A 25661-nucleotide genomic window follows, 5' to 3' on the forward strand; every position below is an offset into this window, starting at 1 on the left:
AACAAACCAGCCACAAAAGATATTTCAGGGAGACCAAGCTGGAAGGATCACTTGAGGCCAGGAGTTTGAGACCAGCCTGGGCAACGTAGTAAGACCTCCATCTCTACAAAAACAATAAATTAGCTGGGCATGGTGGTGTGCACCTCTAGTCCTAGCTACTCAGGAAGCTGAGGCAGGAAGATCACTTGAGCCCAGGAGTGTGAGGCTGCAATGAGCTATGATTGTTTCACTGCACTTCAGGCTGTGTGAAAGAGCAAGACTTTGTCTCAAAAAATAAAAGGACATTTCATAATAATTGAGGAAATCTGAATGTGGACTGGGTAATAAATGATATAAAAAAGCCATTTTTTATTTTGTTTGAAAAGATGATTTTGTAACTATACAGGAAAATGTTCTTATTTTTTTAGAAATCTGTACTAAAGAATTTAGGGGTAAAATATCATTTTCTTTAATATACTTTCAAACACAAGCAAAAAATAGTCATGACACAAATATAGCAAAATGTTTACAATCTATGTTCTATGCTTGCCTGTGAGTGCCATTAATCTCATCTCTCTGCTTTTCTGAAAGTTTGAAAATTTCAAAGTTTTATAATAAATTTTTTACATCCCATAATTTTATAATAATTTTTTTAAAGTTTGAAGCAAGTCAACAACTATAGCTTCAAAAATATCCTGACCCACAATAAACATTGAACAGGGTATATTTCTCCCATTTCCTAAAAAAGTTGGCCCAGGAAGGAGTATGAGAGCTGCCATAGCTCTCCCAAGGCTCATTATTCTCCATCACTCCATGGGAACTCCCAAAATAAATTTTTTAAAAAGTTGTTTAAATTTATACTGTTTTTGATTCTTTAATAATTTTATAATAAAATAATTGTAAAATGTTTTTGATTTTATAATTTATAAAAATTTTTATACATGTTTATGTTTGAAATGTCTATTTCAAACTTTATGAGATATTAAAATATAAGTAATATAGTTCATCATTTTAGAAATGCCATGCTTTTCTTCTCCAGCAATTACATAATCAAAGAGTAACTGTAGTTTTTCCTAGAACATTGCTTTGTAGGCTGGGCATGGTGGTTCATGACACTTTAGGAGGCCAAGGCAGGCAGATCTCTTGAGATCAGGAGTTTGAGACTAGACTGGGCAACAGAGAAACCCTATGAGTAGTAAAAACACAAAAATCAGCTGTGCATAGTGGCGTGCACCTATAGCCCCAGCTACTCAGGAGGCTGAGGTGGGAAGATCACCTGAATCTGGGGAGGTCAAGGCTACAGTGAGCCAAGACTGTACCATTGCACTCCAGCCTGGGCAACAAAGTGAGACCCTGTGTCAAAAAAAAAATGAAATTTAATTGAAAAAAAGAAAATTGCTTTGTAAAATTAATTTTTCAATCAAAACCAAGATTTTTCAGATATAGAGAATGCAGCCCACTGGTCAGATTTGTCAGTTCAAAGAGAATAAATTCTAGTTTCCTATTTTTCTAGCCTGCTTATGATTATCCAATAGGATATCAAAAAAGACCAAAGCCTTTGGGATCCATGTTCAGTATTCCTGAGTCTAACTCAGGATGCCAAATCAGGAGACAAGCACATTCTCATCAATTTTCAATCATTCGAGACCAATTTTGCTTATAATTATCCAGTTCTTTTAGGCCACCTTTCTCCTGAAGCCAGCCTTATGGCTATTCACTTCACTTTAGCATAAGCCCCCAAGAAGGTGAACAAAATGAGGAAACGATTGGTTAAAGTTGGCATTTGAAATTCTGAAACATGTCCACCATTCCCTTCACCCATGCCCGCCCCTCTTAGAAGTAGTACTTTCAGATTATTTAAGAGTCGATGCTTCTATGTGGATTTTGTCATCTGTCCTTTATAACAGCTAGTAGGTTTAATTTGACTCTATTTTCAGCATATATTGACCTATGCTAATTATCTGTTAAAATAAATTCCACTCTTAGAGTTAATAAAGTGTGTGTGTCATGGAAGACCCATTGAAGTAAGAAGCTGAGGAGCCCTTATGGTAAAGTGGGACAAGAAATAATAAGACATAATAATTTTCCCATGCAAATCAACAACCGTAGCTTCAAAAATATCTTGACCCACAACAAGTATTGGACAGGCCATGTTTCTCTCACTCCCTAAAAAATTGGCTCGGGAAGGAGTATGAGAGCTCCCATAGCTCTCCAAAGGCTCATTATTCTCCATCACTCCACAGGAACAGCCTGTCAGAGAAGAGTGAAAGACCATTTGTCAACCTCTCTTCAACTCCCTGATTCTAGCCAAACTTCATCAATCTCAAGTGAGGAGCCAGAGAGAAATCAAACCCCATATATCCAGCATCATTGTCTACTGGAGTCAAAAATCACAATTCCACTACCCACCCCAACACCATTGGCCCTGTTTCTCCCAATTGCTTTTTATTGTGTTTTTTAAAAAATCCTCTTTCCCCATCCCTGCAACACCGAGAAGGAGGAATTATAGTAGATAAATATGAAGCATGGAGATCCTTTAAAAATGTTTTTAATAATAAATGAGAAAATGAAAAGGAGAGGGTTGGGAAGGAAGGAGGGAATTCAAATGCCAGGGAATTGTGCAGTTTCGCTTTTAAAGATGTTAACACTCATTTATACATCTGCAAGACACTCCCCTTAAAGAAAAGTTCTATGAGTGTGGGTCTGGTTGCATGAATAAGGATAAAATTACTTTTTTAGACGATGTTTCCCACATATCATTCAGAGACCCCTGAAGTTAGGTATCCCTCTTGTAGATGTCCTTGAGATGCTGCTGGACCTGGGAAAGAGGAAACTGGGATACGGGTCTATGCCAAAAGGTGCTTCTAGTTATAGGACAGAGAGGAAAGGGGCAGAGGGAGAAAAACCCGAGGTCTGAGAATCTGGATTGCAGAAGACTACCGAGGTCGTGGGAGAAGGGAGAGAAAACAAGGATGAAAAGCGAAAGGGGAAGAGGCATGAAATGTTGTGAAATGTCAAAAGGCATTTGGAGAGAAGTTGGGAATTGCATTAAGAAAACCACTGCAAATCTCGTTTCAGACCATTTAGAGATATGCCCCCTGGGAACTGCGAGCTCAGGCTGTTTAGCATCAAACAAATGGATCCACTCCATCCCTACCCTAATTAAATAAATCATTCAGTAATTCCACTGGGTTAAAAAACCAAAATATTAAAAACCTTCAGGGCCTACTCTTGCCAAATATGTCAGGGATCGTGTGTGTGTGTGTGTGTGTGTGTGTGTGTGTGTGTGTGTGTGTGTGTGTGTTCTGAGACACCACTACTGTTAAATAGGCAGAGCTAAGACTTAGGGGACTGGCAGATTATTGAAAAAAGGGCACGGGGCAGAGGGACTATGTTGTGAGCCTGGGAAAGAAGTTTGGGCGGGGACTGTGGGCAGTGAACGCGTTGGGAACAATATGGAAAACTGGGAGCTGCCTTGGAATCTACAGGGCCGGGTAAGAGAATGTCCGAAAGAAAAATGAGCAGGTGCGGGATGTGTGCAGAGTCGGAGAAGAGTCCAGGGCGCCCGGAGTGGCTCCAGGAATGACGGACACCCCTCAAGGCTTTTGGGGGCGGTGGGTACTAATAGAACCCAGTGTCCGGGGTGCGCCGGGGAGGCTGCAAGCACGGTGGGAGTGGGGCGCTGGAGGGTGAGGACGCGGGAGTGAGGAAGCAAAGCCGGGGCCAGGCAGGGGCCTCCCAGCTGGGCCTGGAGGCAGCAGGGGGACAAGGGCTAGGAGAGGGCATGGCGGCAGCGCGGCGGGAAGTGAGGGGCATCTGGACACTCACCCCGTTGGCCGCGGCCATCTGCCCCACGATCTCGATGGCCGTCCTGCTAAAGTACCTGCCGTCGCTGCCCACCACCGTGGTGCAGCCCCGACGGTCGCGCAGGTCAATGGACGATAGCACGCTCTGGATGAATTTGGGCAGGTAGTTGCGCTGGCCCTCGAAGAGGCCGGTAGGTCGCCGCAGAACCCCGCCGCCGGCCCGCCGCGAGTCCTCGTAGGGCACGGTGGGCACTGTCAGCACAGGGATGGGGCTCCCCTCCGTGGTGCCTCCTGGCCGGTCCTGCTGTGGCTCCCGGGGCCGGAGGGAATCTGCAGCCTGCCGGGGGCCTCCACCAGCCTGGCCGCGTGCCGGGACTCCGCCTCGCGCCCGGGCCCCCTCTCCGGCAGGTCGGCACCCTGCGCCCTGCGCCCGCCCGCCTGGGGACCGCCCGCCCCTCCTCTCCACGTGGCCGCTCGCTGACTCCCTCGGCGGAGATTGCTTCTGCCTTCCTGTAAAGTTTTCTCCCGCCCACCTTCTCCGCTGCCAGACCGCCCGAGGTGTCCTCAGTTTCTCCCCAAGTTGGACTCACTTTCGGGGTGTCCCAAAAGCCTGATTCCAGGGCCTGCTGCCCGACCCCGGTGACGCCTGCACCCGCGCCTTGCCCCAGCCTTCACGCGCGATCGCCGCCCTCCGGGGCACACCCTCCGCCAGAAAACAGCCGGCGGGCGGCGAGACTTTGGGCAGAGTCCGGGTTCCTCTCCGGCGCCAGGCCCGTCTCCCTGTCTCCCTGGGAGTGCGCAGCCTACACGCACCAGTTTCTCTTTAGAACAAGCATGGGGAGGGATTTGGGAGGGGGCTGAAACCTTTTGCCATCAGCGAACAGCCTCAGCCAAAAATAACCCTGGAAAGGCGAGCTAAGAATGGTTATCTCCTGCCAGCGCTGAAATCGGAGGCTTGGTGCTGCGTGTGGGGTGTGTGTGTGTGTGTATGTGTGTGTGTACCCTCCCACCCTGACCATTTGTTGAAGGGAATCACCACTGTCAGACTTCAATCCAACAGGACCCACTCGAGCCATCCACACTTTCCCCAGCCTCCTCCAAAACAGCACACTTTCCGGTATGGACAATTCTTTTTTTTTTTTTTTTTTCACTTGTTTGTTTGTTTTGGTGGTTGCAACAGCAGCAACACAGACGACACATATTTCCCTATTCTTCTCGCCCTTCTCACCCTCCCTACCCAGCTCCTGCCTTAGAAACAGGCTTGGCCTACACTGTATCTGTCCACACTGCCTGAACTCTTCCCTGAATTAATCGTTTTCAATAGGAGGGGGCTAAATCCCTTATTAATGCCCTACCAGGAGTGAATGAATAAAGCCAAGTTAAAGGGGAACTGGGTACCACATACTGTGCTAGGTTCCTTTGCATGTATCCTTTCATTCTGCTGGAGCTAAAGATGTTCTGCCTCCTCTCCATAAAACGCACCCAAACTTCAAAACCAGGAAATTCTCCATAGAAAATAGGAGTGAAGAGAGAAAAGACTAACAGGATAAACCCCAAAGCAGGAAGAAAGTTTTGTCTCCCATTTCGCTCAAGGAATTTTTGGACCCACCAAGGCTACTGTCCTGAAAGATCCTGCTGCTTCTCCTTCCCCAAATATTGTCCACTTCCTGAGAGTAAGGCTGACTTGCCGCAGGCTTATAAAGTGTTTGGTCACAGTAAGACAACTGTGAGTAATAACACACATTGTATACTGTTTTGCAATTGATAAAAGGCTTTGCATCTGTTTTTTCTTTGGAGGCTGAAGAAAAGAAGAATGGTATTCACGCAGTTCCCATTTTACAGATGAAAACAAGAGGACTTTTTCTGTGAAGTCAGGAAAGTGGTTACAGTGGTACTTTCCGCCTGTCCAAATTATGTATTGCCCCTCCCCTTTCTATTAATAACATTGAAGTGTGATGGGACAACCACTGAAGCTGTCAGTTGAAACCTGCTGGGACTTTTTAGCCATTCTCTTCAACATAAAGAATGGGTGTTTTTGGAGGGGGTGAGAGGAATGGGGAAATGTTGTCAAAGAGTACAATGTTTTAGTTGAGACAGGAAGAATACATTTTGTTGAGATCTACAGCACAGCATGGTGACTGTAGTTTACAATGAAGTATTGTGTATTTCAAAATTGCTAAGACAAGAAATTTCAAATGATCTCACCACAAAAAAGATAGATTTTGAGGTGATGAATCTATTAATTCTCTGGATTTAATTATTCCACAATGTATACATATATCATAACATCACATTATACCTCCGTAAATACATACAATTTTAATTTGTCAACTAACATTTTTTAAAAGAATAGTGTGGCCAGTTGGGGAGGTAGTTTTTTTTTTTTTTTTTTTTTTTTCTCTAGTCTCTACTCAGTCTCCAAGATCCCATTCCCCATAAAGTTCCTGTCACCCAGGTGGAGTGCAGTGGCACAATCATGGCTCACTGCACCCTCTCCCTCTTGGGCTCAAGCGATCCTCCCGCCTACAGGTACATGCCACCACGCCCAGCTAATTTTTGTAGTTTTTGTAGACATGGGGTTTCACCATGTTGCCTAGGCTGGTCTCGAACTCCTCAGCTCAATCAATCTGCCCACTTTAGCCTCCCACAGTGCTGGGATTACAGGTGGGAGCCACCAAGCCCAACCCATAAAGTTCCTAACTTTTTATCTCCCTGGGAGTGCACAGCCTACACACACCAGTTTCTCTTTAGAACATACTTAAGAGTCTTGGCTTAGCATCCAACAGACAGAACTTTAACACTTCTACGGATCTGTGCACCTGTCTATGGTGTGGGGTTTTTAAGATCTCTTTCTAATGACACTTTATTTTGCAAAGCAGGACAGTTTCATTCCCAGAAGAGCAGGTATGGTAAATCCTTTGTTCCAGTAACGAAGACAATGATCCAAACCCTAAGCCTCAGAGAAGCCCAGAAACGCTCCAGGCCTCCATTTCTCTGCTCCTAGCACCTGCCTCTCTCTTGACATCAACATCATTCTCCCCTCTCACAGCCCAGCTCCTTCCACAGACCCAGGGATTAGGCACCAGCACCTCAGACTAGATTTTAGAGAATTACCATTCAAGAGGCAATCCTCTTCCCTTGGTTCCAATTTCAAGGTTCTCAAAGACTGGAACAGGGCTAGTTTGAGGCAATGTGCCCCATCGCATAGCCAGAAAGAACCTTACAGTGAAAAGGAAAACAATTCTTCCAAAGTAAGGGGGTGCTGATCCCAGAGGGAGGACAGATGGGCAACCAAACAGTAACCGGGCCACCACATGCTTCACACTCACTGATCAAGGATTTCTAAAACCACTTTTCTTTTCTCTGAATTTACATAGGACTTTGTATCACTCATAAAGGAATGTCTTATAGGCTGATAACACCTTTCTATTCATGCTTATACTTAACATTTAGGCTAGGATAATTTCCTAACCTCAGTGTCCTCACTATAAGATGGGAATTATTATAATCCCTACCTCATAAATTGTTGGGAGGATTAAAATACTTAGTAAAGTGCCTGACTAATAGAAAGGCATTCAATAAATGTTAGCTGTTCATGGTGTCATCATCATTATATTTACCATTATTACTAATCTCCTGTATTGCAAGAATTACAGTTTATATTTTTGTAGACCATCACTGTAGCTAAAGGGTCTTTGGGCCATAGGTGATATTCCATAAAGGTTGGTTAAATTGATCTGTGGTTTTTGACTATGGAAACTCAGAACTCCCTCAAAATGTACAAAACAGATTTACCTGCTAAATAAATCTCTTCAAAGCTGACCCCAGGTTTAATTGAATTAATTCCAATGAATTTGTCACAATGATGGAGAAAGGAAACTTAGAGGGCCCCACAGTTGTTTGCTGGTAAAATGAGAAGTTTGGATTAGATCAATGTTTCCCAAAATATTTTCCTCAGAATGTTAGTGCCCCTCGAATCCTGCGCAAAGCAAGAGTTTCATGACCAAGAAGCTTTTAAAACTCCTGTACACTCTACTCCCATTCTTCACAATGCACACTTTCATATTAAAAGTTCTGAGAGGTCCTCAACAGAAGACATCACTTAACTTTTTTTTTTTTTTTTTTTTAAGACAGATTCTCACTCTGTCACCCAGGCTGGAGTACAGTGGCCACCACTCCTGGCCTAAAATTTTTTTAACCTGGTGCTTCCCAATCTAAACTCACAGGGACCAGTTTTCTTAATGAAAGAGAATCAGACTAGCTTGTAACCATAGCTGGTGACACTCCCCTGCCCCATTCCTTGTATGTCCTCAGTGGACTAGGTCAGGAATAAATAAATTTTCCTGATTCTCAAGGGCTGGTCACTCCTTTGCACTGAGCTCAAAGCTTCTCTGTAGCATGGGTCACAATGAATGGTAGCCCTGATAGCCTAGAGTAGCCTTTCAGCCTTCTCTGAGCCTCTAAAGACTGAGGATCCTTGGCATGAAATGGAGCAACTGATATACCCTTGCTTCCCCTGGGGACTCTCTTGCTCTCAAAAAGGAATCAGCCATCATCTCCATCTAGAGAATATACTATCTAACTCAGCTTGACCAGCCTGTCCCAAAATGAGAATCTGGGTAAAATAAGCATTGAAACACTTCATTCCTTGTAGATTCACAAAACATATTAGCATATTAAAGACTATGAAGTTCTGCAGGAAAAAAAAAACCTATTTAACTTTAATCCAACATTGCCAAGTTTTATTTGACCATGGAAGATTTTTCCAAAACACTTACAAACAGATCAAGGACATTAATCTTTCATGAAACACTAGATCCCCAGGGTCCTCTCCAGCTACATCATTCTGTGATTTTCTTTTTTATTTATGATGCATTAAAAGATTAATCTCTATCAGACTTCCATTTAGAAATTCACCAGAATGTGCAAAGGCAGCAGGTAAAATTGCTGAAGGGTATTATAAAAATACCCTCCAGTGATTTTTGAAACTTAAACTGAAATATTTATATAACTATATATTTCAGTTTGTATATTATATATATATGTATATACACACATATATATGTATGTATATACACACATATATATATGTATACACACATATATATGTGTGTATATATATTGGTGTATGTATATCTATATCTATGTATATATGGCATTATATCCATTTTACAGATGCAGAAACTGAGCTTTAGAGGGGGTGAGCAATTGGTCCAAAGCCACACAGCACACAGGTAGTCATTGATAAAGGTAAAAACAAGAGTTGAAGCCTGAGGTGTAAGGACACAGAGACAAGTACACAAATGTTTTCAAGTTACACATATGACACGTGCCTTTAACATGAATTTCCTGAACATTCATTTAGAGGCCTTACAATGAAGACATCAGAGTGGCAGCAAGTTCTGTTGGAATCAGGGGAGCGTGTTCTTCTATAATCCCCTGGCTAACAGGAAAGCACACTGATTTGGCCCATGGTAGTTATACACTCCCATTGAGTCAGGGGCCACTTCTATGCACACAGGAGGTGCTAAAAATATGCTGTTGACTCATTGCCTCTAAGAGCAGAAGAAATGCCAAAAGTATAGGACAAGAGGCAGAAAAGCACACGGAAAAACGTCGTAGGGCAGTCCTCTGAGGAAGTGTTAGATCCCTTTGAAATCTGTCCAAACACTTTCTTGTGCTGGGGAAAGTCAATTCCATATTTCAAGCAACCCCACATGTCATACGAGTATCTTGTACGTGTTTGTGTACTCGTGTCTGTGAACTTACATCTCAGACTTCAACTTCTCGCTCCCCACCCTTATCAATGACTGCCTGCATGGCCTTGGGCAAGTTGTTTCCCTCTTCAAAGCTCAGTTTCTGCATCTATAAAATGGACATAATGCTACCTACCTCATGGGGTTAGTGATCACATTTAAGGAGCTAATATGTGGAAATAGCTTACACAGTACCTATCACATAATAAGGGTTTAATAAGTGTTTGATGTAATTGTTTTGATTATTACTACTATTACTAAAATAATAATTACTACAATAATAATGATTCTTATTCTCTATATTAGTATTATCTTTGAAAATGGGCATGGATTATGTCTATGTAACACTTTTGGCACAATATCTAGCATTATATCACACACAAATTAGAGAATTCATGTTATTAAGGATGAAAAAATATTTTTACTGACCCTTAAATTCTTCGTAAGTAACTGCAAAAGAAGCCATTATCCCAACACATGAAATAAAAAAAAAAAATTCAGTTCCTCTGGAGTTTGTTTTTGGAGGTAGCCACAGGATACCTAATTTTTTTTTCTTTTCAGAGAGACCGAGGGGCTCACTAGGTTGACCAGGCTGGTCTTGAACTCCTGGTCTCAAGCCATCCTCCCACCTCAGCCTCCCAAAGTGCTGGGATTACATGCATGAGCCACCACATCCAGCCTACCTCAAATATTGAATGCTGTTAATAAATCTCCTGAGGCCAGCATAAGAAGGTGATGGGCAAAACTAATGCAGGTATGTTTTTCTGGCTTTTTCATGTATTGGGCCAAACTTTGAAAAGCACTTACTATTAATGGCTAACTTGCAAAATTTGTGATTTATTAAAAGCAGATTTTAATTGTTTTACCTAAAAATAATAGGCCTCTGATCTGCCAAAGATGAAGATTTAATTTCTAGGTGTTCCCCACAATACCTAGAAACATCAGTGGAATCGAGTATTAAACACTTTAGAACTATTCTCATCAAAGTTCTTTAATATATAATACAGCAAAAGAAAAGTTTCTTTTCTAAAGGCTTCTCTATACTTTTTTTAATAGTTGAATTTCATTTCTGAAGGCTCCTAAAAAGAATAGAATTTAGATCTTTATTAAAGAGGGAATATATTTTCCATGTTTAATTTAAATTACATTCCATCAGTCATTTGCAATCTTAGCCTACACGGAATTTCTTTTTTTGGTAGTTTTTATGTTTGGGCTTTAGGAGGGGATTCCCAATAATCTCTATATAAATATTTCTAATATCTATATAAATATTTTAACATTTCAATGTAAATTAGTTTTTTAAAGCTATTTTATCCATAAAAATAATAAATTTGCATGGCTGAGGGTGAAATAATGTGATACCAGGACCCCTCAGTTTTGGGGGTTGTGAGTAGATCCCATCTTCATGTTCCTCCAGCCCAGCCCAAGCCTGGCTCAGGGCCTCCTCCCCCATTTGCCAGGAACCACCATCCCCAGGGATTCTATGTGCCCTGCCTGACCAGTGTTCTCCATCAGAGTTTACCAATCTTTTGTTCATTCCCTCAGAGCACAGCTAAGCAAGAGTACACTAATTTGAAAATTAACTCAAGCAAATAGAGGAACAATATCCCCAACACATTGCATTTTAACATAGGGTTTCCTGGACACACTGTTTCAACCCAAGAGTTGGGCTAATAGTAGGAGTTCCATCTGCTAAAATACGGCTGTCAGCTTCAGAGGGAAATTCATGAACGTCTTCGTAGTTTGTCTTTATGTTTCACTTGGCACTGTTTCTAAAATTTCCTCTGAAGCCAAAAAATAAGTTATTTCCCAGCACACTGGGCACTTTTCATTTATCATTGGATTGATTTTTGTAACTTGCAGTAGGAGCTGAAATCGACCAGGGGGTTCTTATCCAACAGACAGCAGCAAAACTCTTTGTGTATCTGCGTTCCTTTCAACAAGCGTGACTTCCTCAATGGCATCATTCGTGAGCGTAACACAGAGCTCAGCAATAACGTTTCTTCACTAACCCTACCAGGTATCCAACATAGGATGTTACTTCCTTTCACTGTTTTCCGACTCCTGGCAGATATTAATCATTGGGATTTGGGAACAAGGAAATAGAATTTCTGAGAATGCTTGGGAATTCCCAAATTCATATGATTTTCATAACACTTCACTTACAAGTTTTTGAAAAATAATAAGTGACTATAATAACAAGCAAATAGTCGTTTTTTTCTGTAACAGGATTATATGAAAAGTTTTAGTAGTCTTCTGTTTTTAAAAGATATGATAACAAATGATGATTTCTTATTATTAGGACCCAACATATTGTAACAAGATTATAAAATCCAATAGCATTAATAGAGAAAACATTAAAAAGAAATGAATATTATCACAAAATAAATGCTAAAGAAAAGTCCTTTAAAGATTGAAAGGTAACACCACAAATACTTAATGCTTTAATCGTTGTTTACATGACATTGTTAAACAAGGCATCAATCATCCCCTCCAATACCATTTAAATAACATAACATTCTGATCTCCTGGCAAGATGAATAGCACTAGAAAGAAGCAACTGTCAAAATGGCCGATTTAAGGGCATATTTTGTTTCTAAAACTTGGCATTTCTTAGAAAACCTCTCATAGGATTTGTAAAACATATACTATGCCTATGAACACATTAATATTTATTTGCAGAAATGGTTCACTGTTAGCAGTGGACAAGGCCATGAACACACACTTGTAACACAGCAACAGATACAAGAAAGTCTGACTGAGGCTCCTTTACTGCTCCTGTCCTGTTCACCTTAACTTTCATCTCCACATGTCAGTGCTTCCTCATCTTGCTTGACTTGAAGTCAGTGCATTTCTTCAAGCCAGTAAGTTCTCTATACTGACTATTAAGCTGTAATTTTCACAGGAAAATTAGAATGTTCCTTCCCATTTTCCTAATTTCTCAACTGACTTTTCTCAGAATTCAGAATCCATAAATATTGAAATGCCAGGAGAGAATTTCCAAATGGAAATGCTGTTCCCTTAGTCCATTTTCAGAAGAAACCGTAGGATAGTGTTATCCTTCTCTTCTCCAATTTTTTTTTCCTGCAAACTTATGGTTATCACCTCTTTAAGTGAGTAGCTCATAATTTTGCCTCCCCTGCAAATGGTCCCAAAACAGTGAAGTGGGTCCTCTTTAGCTGTGTCTTTAGTACATAATCCTGCATTTCTGACCATATGCAGGGAGTGTGACCCAGGGAAGGATCCCTGACTCAATGGGATTTCTCTTGCTGTCTCTAGAATTTGAACACTGGAACCCAGACGTACAGAGGCTGGGAGCCATCGTGGTGTGCTATATTGATGACGGCAGCAGTGGGTGGTGTGGGGGCAGTTAATTGACAGCTACCTGTTGCTGACATCCCAGGAACTGCCTGAACCTCCTCTTTCCCAGTCATAAGATATCTAAGATTCTGCAGTATTCTTCATTAAATCCTAGCATGGTTTAAGCTAGCCAGAATTAGGTTCTGTTGCTTTCAATCAACAGAACCTTAGCTAATACGTTGTTATTTCCTGGTCTTTGTTCCTTTAATTTTCCAGGAAAAGAAGGGAAAATGGCTTATTGGTTTTAAAAAGAGACAAGGGACAACATACCATTTATGCAAAATTTAGAAGCACTCAAAGGAAACTCTGGAAAGTTCCTGAGACATACCTAGGTAGGATCAGCATAAAACTTGAACAGTGTATCTAGATCATGGTTGCCATGGTTGCCTTGACACAATGAACATCTGTATCAAGATCATATTTTCTTGGTGGGACAGAGAGAAGCACAAGGCGGGACTCACATTTACAGTAATCCTTGTTTTCCAGGGACCATACAACCCAGTTTGTCCAGAGCTGTTCATCTTAAGTTTGTTATCCCACCATAATTATAAATAGAACCTCCTTTTTCTCTCAAGAATATCCCACTTTGGATGATAATTTCTGCGACTACCCATTAAGAATATTTAATAACTATAGAAAACTGCTTCTCTATATTTTTTGTATGTTTGAAACATTTTATAACAAAAATATCTTTAAAGTTATCACCTACACAGAATATAGCTGCCAAATGCTCCTACTCTGCTATTCTAACCATGAATCCCTCTGGGGCCCCTTCCTCCTACGGCGCTTGTGAGGATGAAATGAAATAAGCTCTATGAAGTGCCCAACAGTGACCAACACTGAATAAAATACAGCCACCATAGGTGGCCTTCCCTTATGTTCACCAAACTCCTGATAAGTTATTCGGTGATGTTTTAATCTTAATATTTTATGTAGATTATACATTCATCTGATTCAAAATGCAAAAGGTACAAAAGCGTATACAGTTAAAAGTTTCCCAACCCACTACCATTTATCTCCCTGGAGGCAACTGTTTCCAGATTTTTGAATATCCTTAAAGAATATCATATGTATGGAAAAGAAAGATTATATATTTATATGCATCTGTGTATGCATTTTCCTATGAGAGGCTCACAAAGTCTCCTTGAAGAGATATCATTATTACAAATACCCCTCAATTTACAATAGGGTTATATTCCAATAAACTTATGAAAATATTGTAAGCTGAAAATGCATTTAATACACTTAACCTACTAAACATCATAGCTTAGCTCGGCCTACCTTAAACACTCACATTAACCTACAGTTAGGCAAAATCATCTAACAGAAAGCCCATTTTATAATAAAGTGGGCTTTGAATATCTCATGTAATATAATGAATACTGTACTGAAAGTGGAAAACAGAATGGTTGCATGAGTACTCAAAGTACAGCTTCTGCTGAATGTGTATTGCTTTCAAACTATCTTAAAGTTGAAAAATCGTAAGTCAAAATATTCTAAGTCAGGGATTGTTTGTACTTCTACTTTACATGATGAAATTGAGCCTTGAAAAGATTAAGTGACTCGCCCAAGGTCACACTGGCAGTTAAATAGTGAAACTTGGATCCAAATTGTTCAGTCACTACATGCATTGTCTTGAAATTTGAAAAAGTGGAAGAGGAATTAAACTACTAAATTGAAGGACTATTTTAGGCATAGAAGAAGCAGATGCCTTCATGTCCAAGTGATTGTGAAAAGCCCACTTGCCCCAAAATATGTCTCCTGGTCATATGAAATTCCACCATTTGAGATTTTTACCTGGGGATTTAGAGTAATCTGCTGTTTTCCTAGAGCTCCCCTAAAATAGAAATAGAAAATTTTGGAAGGCTAAATATATGCTAACATTGGAAAACTCATTTTCTCCCCTTCGTAAGGCAAGGTACTGAAGGAGGGGGCCCTACGGGCTGTGCAGGGACATCCTGGAGGCATGGGGAGAAGAAACTGAAAGGCAAGTTTGTATGGAACAAAGAATACCGATCTCAGGATTCTCCCTTGAACCTGCCCTAACTTTGTTCAAATAGACTTAGCCACTGACCTGCTGTCAAAAGACCACAGCCAATCTGACTTGTTTTCAATATAATGATGAATATTGATTTGGTCCCTTCATCCAACATTCTCAGCTGGATCTTTTTTGACCAAGGATATACATTACTAGGTGAGTACAGGCAGTTAATTCTTCCACACGGGACTTCGGAGTTTCTGAGTTAACCAGAATCACCCACCTTAACATCTGCCAGTTTATACCCCAAGTCCTGACCAGTGCCCCCTACCTGCTATGCCTCATGTTTTCAATAGAGCATAAAATCAGAAATGAAAGATGAAACATCATAGCCAATATCACAGAAATACAAAGGATCCTAAGAAACTGCTAGGTATAATTACACACTAACTAATTGGATCATCTAGAAGAAATGGATAAATTCCCAGACACATAAAACCTACCAAGATTGACTCATGAAGAAATTTAAAAATCTGAACAGACTAATAGCAAGCAAGGAGGTTGAATCCGTAAGAAAATGTCTCCTATCAATGAAAAACCCAAAACCAGATGGCTTCCCAGATTAATTCTACCAAATATTTTAAGAAGAACTAATACCAGTCCTTCTCAAACTCTTCCAAAAAGCTGAAGTGGAGGGAATACTTCCAAACTCATCTTACAGGGCCAGCATTACCCTGATTCCAAAGCCAGACAAGAACACTACAAGAAAGGAAAATGACAGGCCAATAGCCTTGATCTACATAGATGCAAAAATCCTCAACAAAATCCTAGCAAACCAAATTCAATAGCACATTGAAAGAATCATTCACCATGATCATGTCATGGTTCAACATAAGCAAATCAATACATATAATATACCATAGTAGAAAAATAAAGGATAGAAACTATATGGCCATCACAATAGATATAGAAAAAGCTTTTGACAAAATTCGAAACCCTTTCATGGTGAAAAAAAAAACACCCAACAGATCACGTATTGAGGGACTGTATCCCAACTAAATAAAGGCCATATATGACAAACACATAGCTAACGCCATGATCAATGGTGAAAAGTTGAAACTTTTCCTCTACCATCAGGAACAAGACAAGGATGCCCACAGACACCACTTCTCAGGGTAATTAGGCAAAAGAAAGAAATAAAAGGCATCTTAATAGGGAAGGAAGAAGTGAAACTGTCTCTACTGACGGCATGATCTTGTTCTATATAGAAAACCCTACAAACTTCACTAAAAAAAGGTTAGAACTCAACACAAAGAAGGGAACAATAGACACTGGGGGACTCCAAAGGTGGGAGGGAAGGATGGTGGGAGCAAGGGTTGAAAAACTACCTATCGATTACTATGCTCACTGCTTGGGTGGTGGGATCATTAGAAGCCCAAACCTCAGCACCATGCAATATACCTGTTTAAGAAACCTGTACATCTACGCTCCTGACTCTAAAATGAAACATGCAATATTTAAAAAACAAAAACAAATAAATAAAATTTGAAAACTGTTAGAACTGAACTGATAGGTGATATCAGTAAAGTTGTAGGATACAAAATCAACATATAGAGCCTTGAACACAGCAACATCCAGCTGTCTGACACGAAAGTCTCAGGGGCAAGAAAACCTCTATATGAACTCAGAAACAATGAGCTAAGTTGTGTTTATGTCTGAAAGGATGTTAAGAACTTCATTCATGTTACATCAGAGCCAACAGAAAGAACCAACAGGAAACCTGTACCCAACAAACAGAAATGACAAGATGAAGGGAAAGCAGAGGTAAGGGCTTACCTTAGAAAGGGCAAGTGATTAGCTCAATATACAATACAATGTTTGCTCCTGAGCCAAAAATTTGTACAATAATTTGGATATTACTTGCACAACCAGAAAAATCAGCCACTCATTAGGAAAATGTGTTTCTGTAGAAGTCTTAGGACTCAGCTATCTATAATAACATGAAAAGACAATATTTTCATCCAAAATGAGTATTTTTGTTTGTCTTGGCTTGTTATTCTAACGTCAACAGCCTCTAAATAAACTGTTGAAGTACATGATATAACCACCTCTTTCTCCATCTTTCCCATTGCTCCCATAGGGTTTCAGTTGTGCAATTTCACCATTAGCAAAGCTTTTTGCTGAAATCTGGCTTTTCAAAGGGAGAGTATCCAGAAACAGAAGATGCTGATCTGGGACGCTCTTCCTAATAGAACTGCTGCTTCAGTTTAACTTGAAAAAGCCCACACCCAGTTCCTAATGACAAACATCTGAACACCGGGTCTTCCCCTGAGCAAGACCATGCTATGCCTCCTGCTCGCTCTGTTCTATAAGCAACTCACAGATTGCTCCCTGTGAAGAGGAGCCTGCCAGGGGAGCAGCATTCCACCAGACCCTGATTTAGCAAGATATTTCCATATCATTCCCCCAACCAGCTGGAAGTCCTCCACTGCTCTTGTGTAAAAATCTAACTCATCTCGCTGAATTTCCTGATTTAAAAGTCTAATTCATTTCACCAAAAGTGTGACAGAAGGAAACCAAGTACTCCATCTCTCTCTTACCAAACCAAAGCTATTGCGTGTGCATTCTGGGGGGAAAACATGGTCCAAATATGTTATGGCGGGGGTGCCAGCCCAGTGTCATCCTCTTACTATTGCCATAGGATCTTGGCTGATGGCATCAGAGGAAAAACAAGTTTATCGATTACTTTCAACCATTAAGCTCACTCCTCCATGAAAAATAAGTCACAAGTCCAATGTCTCTTATTAAAATAAGCACTGCAAAATATAAAGGAGTCACAGTTTTAAAATGGGACACACGTTCTCTAAGCAGTGAACCATGTTAGAGGTGCACTGTTTACATTGTATAAAGTCCCCTGGAGCCAGGGTTAGGAAGCGCATCTGTTCTTTGGTGTTCTGGGATGAAGGAGAAAGGAAAATGTGCTGCCAGAAGTGAGTGGGAAGGAGCCCATGAGATAAAGGAAGTAAATCCATTTGCTGATTGCAATAATAATGGTAATACACGAAGCTATACATACATACATACATGCAAATTTTCACATTTTTTTAAAAAAAGAACTTAAGGCTTCCACTCATGTAATCAGCCCTTATGAACTCTCCTGATTAGCTGCAAGGAAAATCTTCCTTTCTCCTCTTTCTTGCACCATCCTGGGCTCCCTTTTGACTTGTTTTTTTTTTTTTTTTAACTTATAAACGATCAGCTCATATTCTGAAGTTTGTAGTCCCCTCCCGCCCCCTCTCTCTCTATACGGCTCATTTACATTGGCAGCTGTCGTGCTGCTGGGCATCCTCAAACCCACAAGTTTCCCTTTAATGTTTGAGCAGACAAACATGATCATGCACTAGGCATCACTGTGCCACTCAAAATGCTTTTTTGTTTTTTTTATTGCATCTGAGAGAAATCTCAAGGTTGCAAACCTGGAGTCAGAATTGTCTCCATGTGTCTCAGTGGGAAGAGTATCGTGTGAAGAAACAAGTTGATTCTACTAATCAAAAGGAATTTTTTTTGATATCAGGTCATCCTCCAAATGAATTTATATTACCGAGTGGAGGGTCACATGAAGAAAATGGTCAAACAGCACCACCTAGAGCAAGAGCTGAGAAGTGCAGTGGAGCCGGGCTGTGTCAGGAAAGAAAAGCAAGCTGGGGCCTGGCTCAGCGCTCTCCCCTCTGCTCCTGTCTGCACGGAAAGATTAGGATGACAGTGGCAGGAAGCCTGTGCACCTAGTATGCATCACTTGAAGGGAACACACAGATTCCAGTAAACAGTTGGAAGGAAATGTTAATACCAGGCTCTGCTAAACAATATGAAATGACTCCTAGATGAGACAAGCAACTTTCATCAAAGTTCCCTGATACCTGAAAAGACAGCCCAGGGGATCCTGCACTACATGTGGTGTATGTAAATTAAGCGGGTTTTTTTTCCCCTTTGTAATCAAGGCTCATACAGAAACAAAATCACACTTTAGAAACGGCCTATTTCAACTTGTAACTAGCTTGCTTTCAGGGGCTCCAGGTCAAAAAGAAATAGAGCACAAAGATGCTTTCTCCTTAGGGATCATACACAAATTCACTCTGTCCGTTTCTTTCCCACATGGAGCAACAAAGCCGTCAGACCTCTCCATCCACACATCGGGTCCTTCCTGATTAAAGTGAGATAAATCACAGCCCTCTCTCTCTAGATGGCAGGCGACAAGAGGGGGATGCTTGCCTCAAGAAGTCCTCCCCATCCCTCTGCATTCATGCAAGCCCGAGCGGAGAGATGCAAGAAATTACGGATGCATTTTAATTCCCCAGACCCTGCAATTAAAAATGGAAATTTTTTGGCCACGCGTGTTGGCTCACGCCTGTAATCCCAGCACTTTCAGAGGCCGAGGTCGGCGGATCACCTGGGGTCAGGAGTTCGAGACCAGCCTGGCCAACATGGTGAAACCCTGTCTCTACTAAAAATACAAAAATAAGCTAGGAATGGTGGTGGGCGCCTGTAGTCCCAGCTACTCGGGAGGATGTGGCAGGAGAATCACTTGAACCCGGGAGGCAAAGTTTGCAGTGAACCAAGATCGCACCACTGCACTCCACTCTGGGTGACAAAGGAAGACTTCATCTCAAAAAATGTTTTTAAAAAATGGAAGTGTTGTTCTTTCATTTGTAAATGTGTTTTGGTAAAAGAGGGGCAGTTTAAGCAACCCTTTCTATTGTCTACATTGTTAAAATTCATCCGACATGGACTCTTGACTCCGTTTTGCCTGGGCAGACCCAATTCAAGCATTTACAACAGCTATAACCTCCTCAAATCAAAAAGAGGAATCAGCATTACTGCTAAGTTCAAATAAGGTCTTGTTTTATTTCATTTTTATTTTTGAATGCAGCCATTCCTCCATGTGCTGTCATCAGGTAAGATTGTCAGTCCTGATTAGGTAAAGGTATTATTACAAAATGCAATTCTTAAAAATTCAGTGTCTAACTACACTTTTAATAAGCCTTTCCCCCTCCCCTATGTATTCTCCCTTAGACACCCCTTCTCAAATTTAAAATCACAGAAACTAAAATATGATGCCTAAAGAGAGCCTAGCGACTGCCCAGTCCTCTAATTTGATGAGTGGGAGTACTGAAGCCCAGAGGAGGTCAAGTAATTTGTTCCCAATGTCTTAGACAAGAAGAAAATGACCAGCTGGGAAATCCCACTCATGTCAAGGCAGAGGCACAGGGCCACAGACTGTGGTTGAATTGTGCCACACTCCTACATCCTTCTTTAGGAATCACAGAACATTCCTGTGTTGAGTCGGAGTCACTGACTTCCTTTTCAGGCTGATTGAGTTCTGTCCTTACAGGCTGCGACAAGAAGTTTTGGTATTATGCTACACCAAGACCATTTATCTAGTTCAAGAAATGCACAGTCCTTAGAGCCCAGCAACTTTCCCCATGTCCAGTAAATGTATCTTCTCCATTAGAAGCTGTCAGAATGGAGCCTTCTGGCTCATCTTGATTTTGATTTGTGCAAGAATGAATGGTTGTGCTAAGACAGCTTTCCTAGCTGATAGAGAGCGAAACTTTTTTCAAATAATCTAAAAAAAAATAAATTAGAACTTTTTTCTCATAATCTGTGAAAAAATATTAAATTAAATCTGGCTCGTCTTGATTTTGATTTGTGCAAGAATGAATGGTTCTGCTAAGACAGCTTTCCTAGCTGATAGTGAGCAAAACTTTTTTCTCATAATCTATAAAAAATATTAAATTAGAAGCATAGAGTTTATTTCATGACTTTTATCTTCCTGCAATTTTCTTGTGGGCATAAATGATTTGTTTTTATCCTGCCTGCCCCCCAATCCCTTTTCCAAGAGACTAAAAGAGTATCTAGTGCAAAGTGGAGACTCAAATATTTTTTAATAAACAGTGATCCCAGCCACCCAGTGCATGTTGCCAAATGCCAACCCCATAAATAATCAAACACATCATCTCATTCAGCCAATCAAAATCAAGTGCTACCTATTTTTTTAAGTTTTCATAGCCCTTGGGCATCTGCTTTCTCAGCATTTTCCAAACTTGAGTCATTCTCATCCTGCCTTCCTAATTTTGATCTGTCAATTACCTCTACTATTATTTATTTCATATATTTTTAAATAGACCCACTTTTGAAACTTAAATGCACACCTTTTAAAAGGAAGCTTTCTTACTACTATACATCAAAAGCCATTATTACTTGTTCTAAGTACTCATAACAAGATGGTCACAACTATTAAAATTTACTAATATGCATCCACATACTCTCTAAATTCATGGAGCATCTGCACACACTTTAAGAAACAATTCTGCATTACTCACTCAATTTTCTTGACATCCTTCTGAGGCAGGACAAACCTTGGGCCCAAAGAATAGAGGTAGGAGTCCAAGCAAGTTGCCAGCCACATAAAGGCAAACCTTGGCTCGGAAGTCAGGACTACCAGCCCCTAGGTTATGGTTCATGCTCTTTCCTCTGCTCTCCAGAACCTCCTATCTCCAAGTGTAGTTAGCAGCCCAGATGCAGCAGCATCCTCTAGAGACTTGTTAAAAATGCAGAAGCTCAGGCTCCACCCCAGGCCTATGCAGACTGAATCTGCATTTTAACAAGGTCCAGGTAATTCACGTGCACATTAAGTTTGAAAAGGCCTGGTCTAGATCAGCGGTTCTCTAACTTAGCAGCACATTAGAACCATCTGTAGAGACTTTAAAAATACCAGTGCCTGGGCTTCACCTCCCAGAGAATCTGACTTAAGTGTCTGGGGTTTGCCCTGAGTCTAGGTATTTTTAAAAACTCCTCAGCTTATACAAAGCTGGCAGGGCCGGGCACAGTGGCTCATGCCTATAATCCCAGCACTTCGTGAGGCCAAAGTGGGCAGATTGCTTGAGTCCAGGAGTTTGAGATTAGCCTGGGCTAAAACCCCATCCCTACAAAAAAAAAATACAAAAAGTAGTTGGGCATGGTGGCGGCACATACCTGTAGTCCCGGCTACTCAGGAGGCTGAGTCCTCGCTTGAACCCAGGAGGTCACGGTCTGGTCAACAGAGCAAGACCCTGTATCAAAACAAAGAAACAAACAAACAAAAAATGCTAGCAGCTTACCAGCTAGGGAGGCCTGCAGAGCCAAGTTTTCCAAATGGGGCTACATTAGTTGTTCCAGAACTTTAGCTGCATCAAAACCACCTGGATGGCTTGTTCAGCTACAGAGGGTCTGGCCATGCCCCTAGAGTTTCCAGCTGAGGGTCTGGAATGAGGCCCGATGATTTGCATTTCTAACAATCTCCAGGTGATGCTGATGCTGTGGGTCCAGGGACCACATTTTGAGAATCTATGCTAAATGAATCGGAGAAGACCAAAGCTCAAACTTATTCCAAGAACTTTTCAAGGCCCACCTGCAAGTTGTAGTGGAAGTAAGCATCTAAGGGTGCAAAAAAGTTTCACTGTAGACTAAGGCCTTTTACCTGAGCTCTCAAATGTTCACATTTCTCTTATCAACCTAAATAACAAACAGAGAGAGGCTCTCCACAAGAAAAAGATATTCGTTTGGAAACAGAGCCTTGCAATAGAAACAGGCAAGCCAGAGTAAACTATATGCATATTCACGGAGGTAAAGGAAGACAAAAGAAAAAATGAGGAAGATTATATGATCATTTGGAAATGATTATCCTTGGCTACAAAGATCAATAACAAAGGTGATGCCAGGCACAGGTTGGACAGGCAGTTGTTGGGCAAATATCCTTCAGAAGCATTGTTGTGTGCAAAGTTGCAATGGGCTTTGTGCAAGATTGTGTTTTTTGCAGTCTTCTGTGATAAGTTTTTGTTATCAGGCATACAAGCCCAAGAATCCTTTATTGCATGGCCTTCCCTGGCTCTATTTGTCAGGGTTTTGGTTAGGGGAGGGGTATTTTTAACACTCTCAATGTAAAAAATGCCATAAGGTAGGTACCCCAATTGCTTGTTTCGTCTTCATAAAATAACTTTTCCACCCGAACAAAGTCTACACATAAATTGTAAAAATACCCTGGCATGCAGTCCCTGGAAAAGTCTGGAGTCATTCTCGGGGTTCCCACCCAGGTGGGCAAGCGTAGCCACCACAGATAAACACAAAGTAGGGGTCCCCGCTGGGGTTCAGCGGCAGGCAGTGGCCCTGGTTCTGATATTTGGCTGAAAACACAGCTCCTCTTTGTCACCCTCAGGACATTTCAGCTATTTCCTAGATAATAATCTCACTTCACCCTGCACAAAACAGGCACATGATCATGTCACTCTGACCTGGTTTGAGTCCAAGGAGAATTTTGTTTTTAAAATAATTTAGGTTAGTAGTTAAAATATGAACTTTGGGCCAGGAGTGGTGGCCCATGCCTATAATCCCAGCACTTCGTGAGGCCAAAGTGGGCAGATTGCTTGAGTCCAGGAGTTTGAGACTAGCCTGGGCTAAAACCCCATCCCTACAAAAAAAAATACAAAAAGTAGTTGGGCATGGTGGTGGCACATACCTGTAGTCCCGGCTACTCAGGAGGATGAGTCCTCGCTTGAACCCAGGAGGTCACGGTCTGGTCAACAGAGCAAGACCCTGTATCAAAACAAAGAAACAAACAAACAAAAAATGCTAGCAGCTTACCAGCTAGGGAGGCCTGTAGAGGCAAGTTTTCCAAATGGGGCTACATTAGTTGTTCCAAAACTTTAGCTGCATCAAAACCACCTGGATGGCTTGTTCAGCTACAGAGGGTCTGGCCATGCCCCTAGAGTTTCCAGCTGAGGGTCTGGAATGAGGCCCGATGATTTGCATTTCTAACAATCTCCAGGTGATGCTGATGCTGTGGGTCCAGGGACCACATTTTGAGAATCTATGCTAAATGAATCGGAGGAGACCAAAGCTCAAACTTATTCCAAGAACTTTTCAAGGCCCACCTGCAAGTTGTAGTGGAAGTAAGCATCTAAGGGTGCAAAAAAGTTTCACTGTAGACTAAGGCCTTTTACCTGAGCTCTCAAATGTTCACATTTCTCTTATCAACCTAAATAACAAACAGAGAGAGGCTCTCCACAAGAAGAAGATATTCGTTTGGAAACAGAGCCTTGCAATAGAAACAGGCAAGCCAGAGTAAACTATATGCATATTCACGGAGGTAAAGGAAGACAAAAGAAGAAATGAGGAAGATTATATGATCATTTGGAAATGTCTATCCTTGGCTACAAAGATCAATAACAAAGGTGATGCCAGGCACAGGTTGGACAGGCAGTTGTTGGGCAAATATCCTTCAGAAGCATTGTTGTGTGCAAAGTTGCAATGGGCTTTGTGCAAGATTGTGTTTTTTGCAGTCTTCTGTGATAAGTTTTTGTTATCAGGCATACAAGCCCAAGAATCCTTTATTACATGGCCTTTCCTGGCTCTATTTGTCAGGGTTTTGGTTAGGGGAGGGGTATTTTTAACACTCTCAATGTAAAAAATGACATAAGGTAGGTACCCCAATGACTTGTTTGGTCTTCATAAAATAAATTTTCATAAAATCTCTGTAAACGTGGAAATATCTACACCGCTATCTCTGTAAATGTGGAAACATTTACAACGCTATCTGTATAAACATGGAACTATTTACACCGCCGTGTCTGTAAACATGGAAATATCTACACCGCTATCTCTATAAACATGGAAATATCTACACCGCTATCTCTATAAACATGGAAATAGCTACACCGCTATCTGTATAAACATGGAAATATCTACACTGCTGTCTCTATAAACATGGAAATATCTACACCTCTATCTGTATAAACATGGAAATATCTACACCACTGTCTCTATGAATATGGAAATAACTACAAGGCTATCTCTATAAACACGCAAATATCTACATCACTGTCTCTATAAACATGGAAATATCTACACCACTATCTCAATGAACATGGAAATATCTACACCGCTGTGTCTAGAAACATGGAAATCTCTACACCGCTATCTCTAAAAACGTGGAAATATATACACCGCTATCTCTAAAAACATGGAAATATCTACACCGCTATCTCTATAAACGTGGGAACATCTACACCGCTAACTCTATAAACCTGGAAATATCTACACCGCTATAAGTATAAATGTGGAAATATCTACACCGCTATCTGTATGAACATGGAAATAACTACACAGCTGTCTCTATAAACATGGAAATATCTACACCGCTATCTGTAGAAACATGGAAATATCTACACCGCTGTCTCTATAAACCTGGAAATATCTACACCGATATCTGTATTAAAGTGGAAATACCTACACCGCTATCTGCATAGACGTGGAAATATCTACATCGCTATGTCTACAAACGTGGAAATATCTACACCGCTATCTGTATAAACATGGAAATATCTACACCGGTATGTGTATAAACGTGGAAATATCTGCACCGCTATGTGTATAAACTTGGAAATTTCTACACCGCAATCTGTATAAAAGTGGAAAAATCTTCACCGCTATCTGTATAAACGTGGAAATATCTACACCGCTATCTCTATAAACGGGGAAATATCTACACCGCTATCTGTATAAACGTGGGAATATCTACACCGCTATCCCTATAAACGTGTAAACATTTACACGTCTATCTGTATGAACATGGAAATATTTACACCGCTATCTCTAAAAACATGGAAATATCTACACTGCTATGTCTATAAACATGAAAATATTTACACCGCTATCTGTATAATCATGGAAATATTTACACCGCTATCT

The sequence above is a fragment of the Pan paniscus genome, chromosome 7 (assembly GCF_029289425.2).
Source record: "Pan paniscus chromosome 7, NHGRI_mPanPan1-v2.0_pri, whole genome shotgun sequence".
Classification (NCBI taxonomy): domain Eukaryota; kingdom Metazoa; phylum Chordata; class Mammalia; order Primates; family Hominidae; genus Pan; species Pan paniscus.